The sequence below is a fragment of the Delphinapterus leucas genome, chromosome 5, assembly GCF_059928025.1.
Source record: "Delphinapterus leucas isolate spDelLeu-1000000601 "Yukka" chromosome 5, BTC_Dleu_Yukka2, whole genome shotgun sequence".
Taxonomy (NCBI): domain Eukaryota; kingdom Metazoa; phylum Chordata; class Mammalia; order Artiodactyla; family Monodontidae; genus Delphinapterus; species Delphinapterus leucas.
This window is the reverse complement of record NC_143133.1, coordinates 130676087-130689330: the sequence shown is the minus strand read 5'-3', so window position 1 is coordinate 130689330 and position 13244 is coordinate 130676087.

Here is a 13244-nt window from a genome sequence, read left to right as displayed (position 1 = left end):
GCCCTCACTACCCCAAGTACCCATGCCCCATGCCCCCGACCTCCGCCACCAACACACCCACACACATTTCAGGTCTGGGATCTTAAGTGAAATTCATGAGGACAAAGTAAAGGGAATTTGATTTTCTTAGTTGCTATTAGGAAAGAAGAAACTTACAGCCCCCGTGGGCATTACTGTGATGATCAACACCCTGAGTGATAAGTCTGAGCAAAGCTCCCCTACCCCTATCCACTGCTGGCATTTAAGACATCAAGCTGAAATGCTATTGAATCCCTTCCAAATGGACTACTGCAAGCTATTTCATTCTAAAACACATTCTTAAAAACAATCAAATTATGAATGAATCCCTAAAGACTTGAAGATTGCAAGCCACGAAACAGTACAGAAGCTTGCAATTAGGATCATAAATAGGAGATTGCAGAAGAGATGCCAGAAATTATGTTAAATGATTAGCTATAACCAGAGGGAGAAAAAACAAGTGTAAACGTCCCAGAAGATAATCCCTGAGCTCAGAGCAAGTTACAGGAGGAAAATGCAAACTGTGAGATCTCCAGCCACAGTTGATTACATTCCAAAGGAGCAAACCAAGCCAGTAACATAGAAGATGTGTTACTAATGTAAACTAAGAGCCTCTATCTATGCTGCAAGTGCATTTTGAAATAAATGAGAAATCATGTGTGACCTCCCACTGACTCTCCCTGCCACTTCGTGTCTATATTCATTTTGAAACTATTTAGAGTCAGTCAGCAGCAGTAGTCAAATATGGCTCAGACTTCTTTAAGGATAATTTCCGAGAATTTGCATAAATTCTCAGAGTTACCTATTTTGGATTTCAAGTGTTAACTCACTCCAGTGGAAATACCTTATATTGAGATGGGTTACAGCAAGGCACATAACAAGGTACGTAATTTCCCTAAAGTACAATGAAAACACCTGTGATCCTAGAACTTATGAATGCTTCCTGGTTCCTTAAATACTCACTTCAAAATTTTATGTTCTTGAGGCATCCATCATTTTCTCATGTTAGGTCTTTATAAAGTATGTCCTTGAGCAGCAGAATTGTGTGTTACAGGGTCCACAGGTTTTTGTTTCTTTTGTTTTGTTTGTGGGAAGAAGAAAGTTAAATTTTGTACATAAACCATTTTTATTTAGTTTTTGTTTAGAAAAGTTGCTTTTTAGATTTTTAGGTGTTTGGTGAATCTGAATGTTTTCGTCGAATAGATTTATGAATGTGGACATAGTCTAAGTTTCCAACATCATTTGTAAAACCCCAAAACACATTGCTTTGATTATAGTGGACACCCTCATTCATCAAGTCACACCTTAATTTACTCATTGCAAATTTCATGTGCACTACGTATGTCAGACACTATCTCAGGAAATGGAAAACAACTGTAGTCCAAAAAAGGCAGGATCCTTACCCTCAAGTAGATTGTACTCGAGGTAGGAAAACAGATACTAACCAAATAAATACAACATACATGCAGATACAAAATTAACAAACTATGAGTCAGTACTATGAAGGAAAAGGAGACTATTTTGAGAAAGACTAACACTGTTGAGTGGTGGCTTCAGGATGAAGCTGTTATTTAGATGAAATCAGACAAAGAAGTAGGAGCAGGGGTCCAAAAGCAGGGAGAGAACATACAAACAGCAGTTTTCTTTTACTAGAATTACAGAATTCTAGGAAGTCTTGAGAAATTATCTACTAAAATCAAACAGTCTCATTTTTTAGAGAAGAAACTGCATTCCAGAAAGAAAAGGTGACTAGTCCAAGGTCACAGTCCAAGTCAGAAATCAAGCCTTGTTTCATAGTTGTTGCTAAACTCACTTCCCCTCTCCTTTGCCACATCACTCATCCTCCTGCACAATCCAGCTTTAGGCAATTCTCTCCTCACTTGTTTCAGGAAATCATTAATACTCACTTGATTTCAAGTTACCTCCTAGACCCTTCTCTAATATTCCTCAAACTGAGATTATAATCTATACTTGTGACAAACGGTAAAATATTCCTCTTAAAACTGAGGTGAACAAATGGTGATTAAAAGATGAATGAATGTCAAAATGTAAGTCAGTGCACATCCAGAAAGTTTATAAATTAAAACAAAACAATAAGTCCTTTTATGCCCATCTATCACCTCTCTGGAAAAGAGGGACAATATTTAATAAAATAAAAGAGAAAATATTAATTTAGCCTCTTACACAAAAGATATTGATTAAAGGTTAGGTATTCAAGGTGCCATAAATTAATCATCGTCAATGAAACATCTACTCATTGAGTAATTTTAAATGTTGGGAGAGGTAATATTTAGGGATGTTACACACTCGTTTTCTGTATTTTCTTACACTGTGGCCCTCTAATCTTGAATTATTTCCTTCTGACTTTTGAATTTTAAGCCCTCAGGCCTGGATGAATAGGAAAAACTCTTGCTTGAACAAAACATCTAAAGATTCAGGTGAACACAAAAGGAATAGAAACTAGATGCCCTCACAACCCACAACTCATGTCTTGTCCAGCAAGATATAGCTTCTCTAGATTTTCTGAACTGAGGACAGAACTCTAAGATGAGTTTATAAATCTAGGGGAGAGGGAAAAACTGAGCTGTGCTTTTCAAAGATTTGGAAAAATATACTCCAGTATTTAGGTAGACAAAGCCTCCCAGAGGTCTTTACAGCCCAGCATGATAAGGGGGTAACCAAATGAACTCTGATGCATCTAAAGGGGATGGATCTGAAGGGGCTCTGAGCTCAGGAATGGAAGGGAAAATTAGCAGCAACGGGTTCACTCCTCCAAGGCTGAGATAAAGTGATGGACGTGTCAGTGGTCCATGAGTGTATGTGTGGCCATCCCAACCCCATGTAATCCCTGTATTACCCCACTGTCTCCTACCTCCTACCCACAACCCCCTGGGCAAAAGGAAGGAAAAGCCTGAATCCAATGCCATTGCATTTCTGCTACTCAAGGAATAGAGACCCCCATGAGAAATTAAATTCAACAACAGCAACAGAAATATTGTTTGTGGATTGAGACAGTCACCCTCTACATAAGAGACTGTGCTAAATGCTAAAGGTACAGATTAATTTAAAAATAGATCAGGGAATTCTACTCAATGCTCTGTGGTGACCTAAATGGAAGGAAATCCAAAAAAGAGGGGATATATGTATACATATAGCTGATTCACTTTGCTGTACAGTAGAAACTAACACAACATTGTAAAGCAATTATACTCCAATCAAAATTAATTTTAAAAACAAAACAAAAAAACAGGTTATGCCCTTAAATTGGTGCTACAGCTAGGAGACAGAGTATAGGCACAACAAAAATATAGGCAGGGATTCCCTGATGGCGCAGTGGTTGAGAGTCCGCCTGCCGATGCAGGGGACATGGGTTTGTGCCCCGGTCTGGGAAGATCCCACATGGCGCAGAGCGGCTGGGCCCATGAGCCATGGCCGCTGAGCCTGCGCGTCCGGAGCCTGTGCTCCGCAATGGGAGAGGCCACAACAGTGAGAGGCCCGCGTACCGCAAAAAAAAAAAAAAGCAACAACAACAAAACTTAATTTAAAAAACAAAACAACAGGCTATGCCCTTAAATTGGTGCTACAGCTAGGAGACAGAGTATAGGCACAACAAAAATATAGGGAAACGTGTAATGTAACAAGACCAAGAAGCTCTAAGCTGGTGCAACTCCCTAATGTGCCTCCTTTCAGGAAGAATATATGAGCTCAATGTTCAAGTCTTCAAAACTATTGTGCTGTAATGCTTTCAAATCATGTGTCTTCATTCACATTATTGGCCACTTGAGCCTACTAAACATGTCAAATTTTCAAGTTGTCTTATAGCTACACTGACTCTTTTACATCTGCCAGATGGGGTAGCTATACACTAATGAATAAAGAGCAATATATGAAAAAAGCTGGGGTGACAGGACCAGAAAATGTGTCTCTCTACTTAGAGTACTTAGATCAAGCATCCTTTCAGAAATCACAAAGCTTAATAGGATATCGTTAATTCTAAGTAGAACAAAATCACAATGACGCCATGACTTGACATAATTCACAGAGGATCTTGACATTTCATTGAAGCCTAGCATTGAATGTGAGATATATCAGCAAATATTAACTGAGAGTTTATACTTACATTAAACTGTGAAGCATATGTGGAGGATAAATTATCTGCTATTTTCCTTTCTGGATTCCAGGACAAAGAAATCAGTAGAGAATGGTAATGATATCATTGGTGGAATCTATTGATTTCAAATCTCGCTCTCTAAAGATGGATCTGTGAGCCTGGTTTTCTCAGAAAAGCAGCTCACTCTGCACTCCTTGTACTTCTCTGATTACCCAAGCTCCAGAAGAGATCAACTAATTATGTGAGATGATTACAAAAGCTATTATTTAAGAAAAAGCAAAGTATAAATTTTTTAAAAGACGTATGATCTCATAAAATGATCACTGGGTAAGAAACAGAGAAAAAGAGTGTTGTCTTGGCATCATATAAAATTCCAGGGCTTCCCTGGTGGCGCAGTGGTTGAGGGTCCACCTGCCGAAGCAGGGGACATGGGTTCGTGCCCCGGTCCGGGAAGATCCCACATGCCGCGGAGCAGCTGGGCCCGTGAGCCATGGCCGCTGAGCCTGCGCGTCCAGAGGCTGTGCTCCGCAACGGGAGAGGCCGCAACAGTGAGAGGCCCGCGTACCGGAAAAAAAAAAAAAAAATTCCATATTAGTAAAAATAGATGGACAGATAGATAATAAAAATATATATTGTGCAAAAAGAAGATCAATTTAGGCATAAAGAAAAATTAAGCAGCAAGAACAAAGAAACTTGAAAACAGGATAGAAATATAATTATATAGAATTAGCTGCCCTGGATATTTTTAAAGAAGGTCTATTTTACCATTGATGCATGTGGCAAAAAACTTTTAATCCTTTTCTATAATTCTGGGAAACAACCAAGTGCTGGTTAATTCATAACCAGGACTTAGTGTGTGTGTGTATACACATACATACACACACATATACATACATACATAGTATATATACATAAAGCGTCTTGTGTGAGTGTGTGTTTGTATCATGTCTCTGCTTCTCCCTGTGTGTCTGCCCTATTCCACTCTCTGCATTTCAGAAAAAAATCAATGGTAACAAGACCTTTTTGGCAGAACCGTCCCTGTGGGTCTGAGAGTTTGCTTACAAGTCTACAGACGGTGTGCTGTGGGTCAATAGTTCACCTCTGGGTCAAGACCATGAGGCACAGTATCTTCAAGCAGGGGGCTGGGTGCAAGGCAGTATAATTTAGAAAAGTAGCTATGGTGGCAGGCATCACCACTGTTAAGAATTAATAAACTATGACTTGCACTTTTAACACATTTGTAGGTACCTTGAGGACAGAAGAAATTCCCGTCTTCCTGTACTTTTTTATTTCTATATTCAAGGCTTAGCACAGCTCAAGGACATAGTAACCAACCAATAACTAGCTGTGGAATTGAATCAAGTTCAACAGAATAAGATCCATTTGATGGTAAGCCCAAAGATATTAAGGGGGAAAAGAACTAAGCCAGAAACTGAATATGTATGAGGAATTTCTAGGCAAGCCAGGTAACGGTCACTCTGTGCTTTGTTTAATTACTTAACAGTGAATCACAAAGAGCGATTACGTTGCTCGCTCTTTCTGTGATGCCTGACAGCTCCCTTATCAGGAAGATGTGTAAAACCAAACTCAGGCAGTGCAAAAATGAACACATAAAATGATGTTCCTTTTAAATTATTTTCCAACTCATTAGGAAGAATAGAATTTGAGTTTTACTGAACTACCTTGAGAAGAAAGTGTTTTTATAAAGAACCTGTTGATTTAAGAGACCATTAAAACCATTCTGTTTCTGAAAATGTGTTTGTATCTTTATCAGAAAACTGAAATTTATTTACAACAGTAGATGATATATTTATTATTTCATGGTGTTTAGTCCTTTACCATGTGTAACAATTTGCCCTGCAAGAAATTTAGTTGCAAGAAATTTAGTTGCTTAAATTATTATATAGCTCCTTGATTTAAAATCATTAAACAAAATAGTAAAAATATAGTTTCATAAGGAAACTTAGAGAACAAAGCAAATGAGATCATTGAAAAAATATAAAAATATATTTATCACACAGTTTAGAAATTTTTCTAATAATGACAGTGGAGAATAAATATTGATTCTTTTCTTCTCCATTTAGCAATTTGTGGGTCTACATTAAAATCTGAAACAGATTCAATCTTAAAAACCTAGTTTCAAGATTGTGTGCTCAAACTTTCCACTAAGAACACTTTCCTTCTTATGAGGTTTTACCTTAGAACTCATTTTAAAGAATTCCAGGGAAAGGAAAAGGTGGAACCATTCCAAAAGCTCTGTACATGCTGCATTTGCCTCCAGGGACAAAGAAGTTGCTCTTTATCGTTTATTTATGCTAAAAGGTGAGTGTTCTTGAATTAGTTATTCTTTTTCGTTGACTGTGCTCTATACTGAATTGTAGACAGACATGTATTGAGCTATCATTATGAGGATTACTATTCAAAACACCCAAGATTCTCTTAAACAAGCTCTCAGTCACTCTCTAAGGTAATCTTGGGGCAGAAAAAAGAAAAAAGATAAAATATGATTTCAGTTACAGAAATAGCTTCTTTAGTTTTATGGCTCAATATGAAAGTAACCAAAGTTAAATATTTTGGAACATCTTGGAATGGGATACATACAATTAACTGATGCCTCTACTATGCATATTTTAAGGAAAAATAACATTTTCTTAAAGAGTACAATTCATTGAACAATTCTTCAAGAAACCTTTCCACTGACCATCTGTCCAAACCGTGTGTTTAAGTTCTGAAACATTTAAAAAGAGATCAGTGTAGTTAATTTTCAGTTGCTATGGAACTAAGAGAAAAAATTATAGTTCCAAATATTATGTTGAGTCACATTAACCTTGGTGATTATTTTGTGTGTGTCAACATTTTTTTCATAATCTGATTAGATGAAATTTGTCAAGGATTTGCAATCTCATCTGGGTTAAAACTACTCCCAAAAATTTTTGGTGCAGATGTGTTTCACATAAGAAATACATATTTACATGGAGACTAGGAATTAGATTGCAACAATGTTCATGCATCAAATAAGAAAGACCCTATCTAATGTGACTAAATGTGTCATGAAGCTCTTCCTGAGATGGAGAGAAGCTTTATGGCTTTCTCATTAATGTTTTGAACATGATTCTCTTGTCTTTTATTTTATTTTTTTTAATTTATTTTTGGCTGTGTTGAGTCTTTGTCGCTGCAGGCGGGCTTTCTCTAGTTGTGGCGAGCAAGGGCTACTCTTCCTTGCGGCGCACAGGCTTCTCATTGAGGTGGCTTCTCTTGTTGTGGAGCATGGGCTCTAGGCACGCGGGCTACAGTAGTTGTGGCATGCAGGCTCAGTAGTTGTGGCTTGCAGGCTCTAGAGGACAGGCTCAGTAGTTGTGGTGCATGGGCTTAGTTGCTCCGTGGCATGTGGGATCTTCCCGGGACTGATGAACCCGTGTCCCCTACATTGGCAGGCGGATTCTTAACCCCTGCGCCACCAGGGAAGTCCCTTGTCTTTTATTTTGGACCAATTTTTTTCCATTTGCTTCCCTTTGATCCCCAAGTTTCAAGTAAGACCCATAATGATAATATCACCAGCTTTAAATAGCTCCTCAGCTTAATCAGTTTCCTCTCCAAAATCATGTGTATTTTAAAGGAAACTAAAGCCATGAATCACTGAATGCATCATCTTCCCAAAAAATCCCTCTCCCTAGATTGCCTAACTTGGTGAATGACAATTAAATCGACCCAAGTCACCCATTCATTCCAGCAACCTGAGAGTCAGAATGAGCCTTCTTCCCCCACATTCAATCAATTATCAAGGCCTGGCATATTTTTTTCTTATTAATAATTCTCAAATTCACTACTTCTCCTATATACCTACTAATCTGCCCCAGTTCTGATCTTTGTTATCTTTTGCCTGAAAGAAAACAGCTTCCCCAGCTTCAGCTGCATCCATTTTAATCCATTCTCTATTCAGATGTCAGAGGAAGGGCTTCAACCAATATATCAAATGCCAACATTCCCCTGCTTAAAATCCTTCACTGCTTCAAAGATAAAGTTAATATCCTTCAGCTTCTACACAGAATCCTTCACTTATGCTCATGCAGCATGTTCTGTGACTGTACCCTCTATCCCAACTTGCTCCGTGGCACTTTCTGATCTGTATCAGAATGGATCATTTCCTTCCTCATGACTTCTGCAAAGACTTGAGAAAAATACATTTCTGTCAAGTTCAGACCTTAAGATGGAATGTTCATCACAACTTGTCTATAGGGGTAATTATCCTTGGTCTTATTTGCTAGCATTACAGATCCATACAATTGAGAGAACTAACTGTACCAGTCTTGTGCATCACTTCTCTAGGGAAAGCCACCTGGAAATAACTGGTCTCCTTCCACACCACCCAAGGGATAGAAGGAAGGACTCAACTGTTTATTTTACCTAAGAAGTTTTCTCAACTGTATGTAAGACACTGACTCTAAATAATTCACTTTGCTCTGCTATGAGCATCGCTTTACTTTGGGAACAGGAGTTTTGCCAATCAGTACTTACATATGCACCCCGGGGGTAGGTGAGACTTTAACCCTGAGAACTCCAACCAAACTAAAATACACTTAATAATAATAAGTGTTAGAAAATTTACTATATTCTAGAGATTACATCATGTGATGCAATTTTTAGACCACGCAAAAATTGTACATAAGTATTTGTTAGTCCTTTGTTAGTAATTTATTCATGTGGCCCTTGCCATCATGCCTTTTATTTACCATCTCCTAATCACTTCTTATTCATATAGTTAATATATCTTGAATCCTGACTGTGTGCTATGTTCACTATGTTTACAATGCAATGGATTTTATTCCACTATACTAACCGAAATGAAATCTCTCAGGTCCTTTTCCCTTTACCCAGTCAAGAAATTGTTGGAAAATTTATACTTCGACTACTTGTGTTAGGTAGTGGGTCAGACATGAGCAGGTCCCTGCCCTGTCCTGGTTGGGGTCATCGTTTCCTTCCCCACCTGGACACTGGGGATCAGGGCATGCCCAGAAATCCTCCCTTTTGTGGTCGAGCACCACTAAGTTTCCAGCCTTGTCAGGACCAAGCAAGATGAAGCCAGCAGCACAGGTTGGCACAGGTGCACCAAGACCCAAAAAGTGGCTCAAAGTAACCCAGGGTTCATCATGCAATATTTGTAATAAATTAGCATTGCAGTTTTTGCCCCACCATGGGTTTCACTTGGGTGCTTATGGGTAAGCACCTGTGCACAAGCAGAAAAGTTATATAACCTAAAGCTGTCGATCCACTTGTCAATCAAATGATACAGGACACAAGGAGGGACTTTCCACCACTCTGAAAAGCCAAGCCTACCCCCATTGTGGGGCTGCTTCTGCTTTCTAGACAGCCCACTCTCCTTTTTCCGGGAAGCATACTTTCACCTCGCTTAATAAAACGCTTGCTGCTTAAAACTGCTCTGTGTCTCCTAATTGTATTCTTTCCTTCAGGAGGACAAGGACTGAGGAATTGCTATTTTGCTGGTAACACTTGCACTAAAAACCTTTTTCTATGACAGTGACAATACAACTTTCAGAAATGATTTTAGAAGTCACTTGCCAAGTAAATATCAAATAGTGTACAGGAATGACACTACTGAGCAATTTACTTGGGTATGGCAAGATGCTGAGGGAGTTGGCCAAGCTACATTTTAAACACTAAGCACCAAGACTGTCCATGCCCCATAAATCATTTCAGATTTCATTAAAACCAAGTGAACAATGCCAATAAGACCATCTAAGGCCAACTTCAGCTTTCTTCTGTATTAGGTTAATTCAAGAAAAAAGAAATTCCACAGACCTTTAACTTTCAATTACAATACTATCTTGTGGAAAATACTAAAGCAATGCAAAAGACTCATTACCATCTTGATACAGCAGTTAGCAAACCACTGCAGAAATATGGTAGATATGTGAGAACTTAATATACCAATGGGCAATGTTTACATCAAAGTTTTCTAATTCTATAAGGTAAAAATCACTCCAAGATGCAAAACTATGTTCCATACCATTAAGGTCCAGCCAACCACATTATCATGAGGAAGGGAGGTAGTCACACTGCAGCAAGGAAGAAAGCATATGGAGAATCGCGGCAAGATGGCGGAGGAGTAAGACACGGAGATCACCTTCCTCGCCACAAATACATCATAAATAAATCTACATGTGGAACAGCGCCTACAGAACACCTAGTGAACGCTGGCAGAAGACCTCAGACCTCCCAAAAGGCAAGAAACTCCCCACGTACCTGGGGAGGGCAGAAGAAAAAAGAAAAAGAAAAAGAGACAAAGGAATCGGGACTGGACCTGCCCCTCTGGGAGGGAGCTCTGAAGGAAGAAAAGTTTCTGCACGCTTGGAAGGCCCTTTACTGGTGGAGGACAGGGGGAGGGTAGTTTCAGAGCCTTGGAGGACAGCGCAGCAACAGGGGTGCAAAGGGCAAACCAGAGAGATTCCCGCACAGAGGATCGGTGCCGACCGGCACTCACCAGCCCGAGAGGCTTGTCTGCTCAACGGCCAGGGCGGGCAGGGGCTGGAAGCTGAGGCTTGGGCTTCGGAGGTCGGATCCAAGGGAGAGGACTGCGGTTGGCTGCATGAACACAGCCGGAAGGGGACTAGTGCGCCACAGCTAGCGGGGAGGGAGTCCGGGAAAATATCTGGAGCTGCCGAAGGGGCAGGAGACCTTTGTTGCGGGGTGTTGGAGGGGCAGCCCACCATAGGAGTTTCCTGTTCTGTGCACTCACAGACAACAAGGACACACCTACGCAAGCACGAGCACAAGCTACAGCTGTTATCTTGGACCCCAGAGGCTGTCACCGATGTCACCAAGGATCCTGTGTGCAAGGCAGGTCACTGCCCACACCTTTCCAGCAGCCTGTGCAGCCCGCCACGGACAGGGTCCCACAGTCCGGGGCCAACTTGCCCAGGAGAACACACGGCCCGCCTCAGGCTCTTGCAACTTCACGTTGGCCTCTGCCGCCACAGGCACTCCCTGCACATCCCAATTGTGACTGCCATATCCCTCCCTCTCCCGGCCCGAATGAGCAAGTGAGCCCTAATCAGCTTCTGCTTTCACCCCCTCTTGCCTGCGTGGGAAAGAGACGCCTGACAGCGGCCCACACACAGAGGCAGGGCCGCAACCAAAGCTGAACCCCAGTGACTGTGCTACCAAAGAAAGGAAAGGGAAATATCCCTGTGCAGCCTCAGGAGCAGCAGATTAAATCCCCACAATCACAGTCAACTGGGTAAACCATGCACTAGTGGAACACCTGAATATACAACGAGTGTTCCTACAATTGAGGCTGCAGACTTCGGGGGCAACTGTGGACTCTGGGGGCAAGTACACACGGGAGTAACGCCAGATGAGAGTGTGAATGGCCCCCTCAGTGGCCACGGCAGGTCCAGAGACCTACCTAGAATTACTGGAGGGCGTTCTGGGCAGGCAGGGATTGGCTGGGGCTCACTATGAGGGCAAGGACACTGGCAGTTAAAGCCACAGGAAAATACCACTGCTTTCTTTTTGTTGTTGTTGTTTTTTAATTATTCTTTTAATTTTTTATTTACTTTTTCTTTTCATTTTATGCTTTTATTTTTAACATATTTTTTATTTCACTTTCTTTTCCTATTTCTGCTGGACTTTTTTGTTATACTGTTTTTTCCTTGAGTTTGTTTTTTTATTTGTTTTGCTTTTTTCTCATTTTACTTTTAACTATATTTCCCATTTTTCTGCTTTTAATGCACTATTTCATTGTTTTGTACTTTTTCCTTTTGTTTTCATTTCTTTTGTCTTTACCTTTATTTCTTTTGATTGTTCTTGTATGTTTGTTTTATGCTTTCATTGCCTGTTTTTTAGTTTGCTTTCTGTATTTGAGTTGTTTCTGGTTTTATGTTTTTGTTAGTTTAGCATTTAGTGTTTGTTTTCATTTTTGGGTTTCTTTATTGGTTTGCTCTCTTCTACTTTGTTTTCTCTTTTTTTCTTTTATCTTTTCTTTCTGTGAGTGTATGAATGTATGTTTCTCTGTGTGATATTGTCTGTTTAGTTTTCTTTTTATCATTTGTCTTGTGGTTTTGTCTGTTCATTTGTTTGGATTTTTGTTTTTTGCTATGGGGTTTTCTTTTCTTTTTCTCTTTCTTTCTTTCTTTTCTTTTCTTTTTTTTTCTGTTTCTTCTTCTTTTTCTTCCCCACCCACTGTGGCTTGCAGGGTCTTGGTGCTCTGGCCGTGGGTTGGGCCTGAGCCTCCGAGGTGGGAGAACTGAGCCCAGGACATTGGACCACCAGAGAACTCCCAGCCCCATGGAACTCTTAATCAGTGACGGCTCTCCCAGAGGTGTCCGTCTCAACACTAAGACCCAGCTCCACCCAAGCTGCATTGCTGGATGCTCCATTGCTGGATGCCTCCATTGTTGGATGTCTCACACCAAACAACTAGCAAGACAGGAACACAACTCCACACATTAGCAGATAGGCTGCCTAAAGTCATACAAAGCTCACAGACACCCCAAAACACAACACCAGATGCTGCTCCGCCCACCAGAGTGACAAGGTCATGCTCCACCCACCAGAACACAGGCACCAGTTCCACCAGCCAGCAAGCGTACAGTAGCCAGTGGGGACAGAAAACAGAAGTAAGTGAAACTACGAACCTGCACCTACAGAAAGGAGACACCAAACACAGTAAGTTAAACAAAATGAGAAGATGGAGAAATACGCAGTAGCTGAAGGAGCAAGGTAAAAACCCACCAGACCAAACAAATGAAGAAGAAACAGGCGGTCTACCTGAAAAAGAATTCAGAGTAATGATAGTAAAGATGATCCAAAATCTTGGAAATAGAATGGAGAAAATACAAAAAATATTTAACAAGGACTAGAAGAAATAAAGAGCAAACAAACAATGATGAACACAATAACTGAAATTAAAAATACTCTAGAGGAATCAATAGCAGAATAACTGAGGCAGAAGAACAGATAAGTGAGCTTATCTGTTAGATAAGTGAGCTTATCTGTTAGATAAGCTCAAGATAGAAGATAGAATGGTGGAAGATAACTGCCATGAAGCAGAATAAAGAAAAAAGAATGCAAAGAATTGAGGACAGTCTCAGAGACT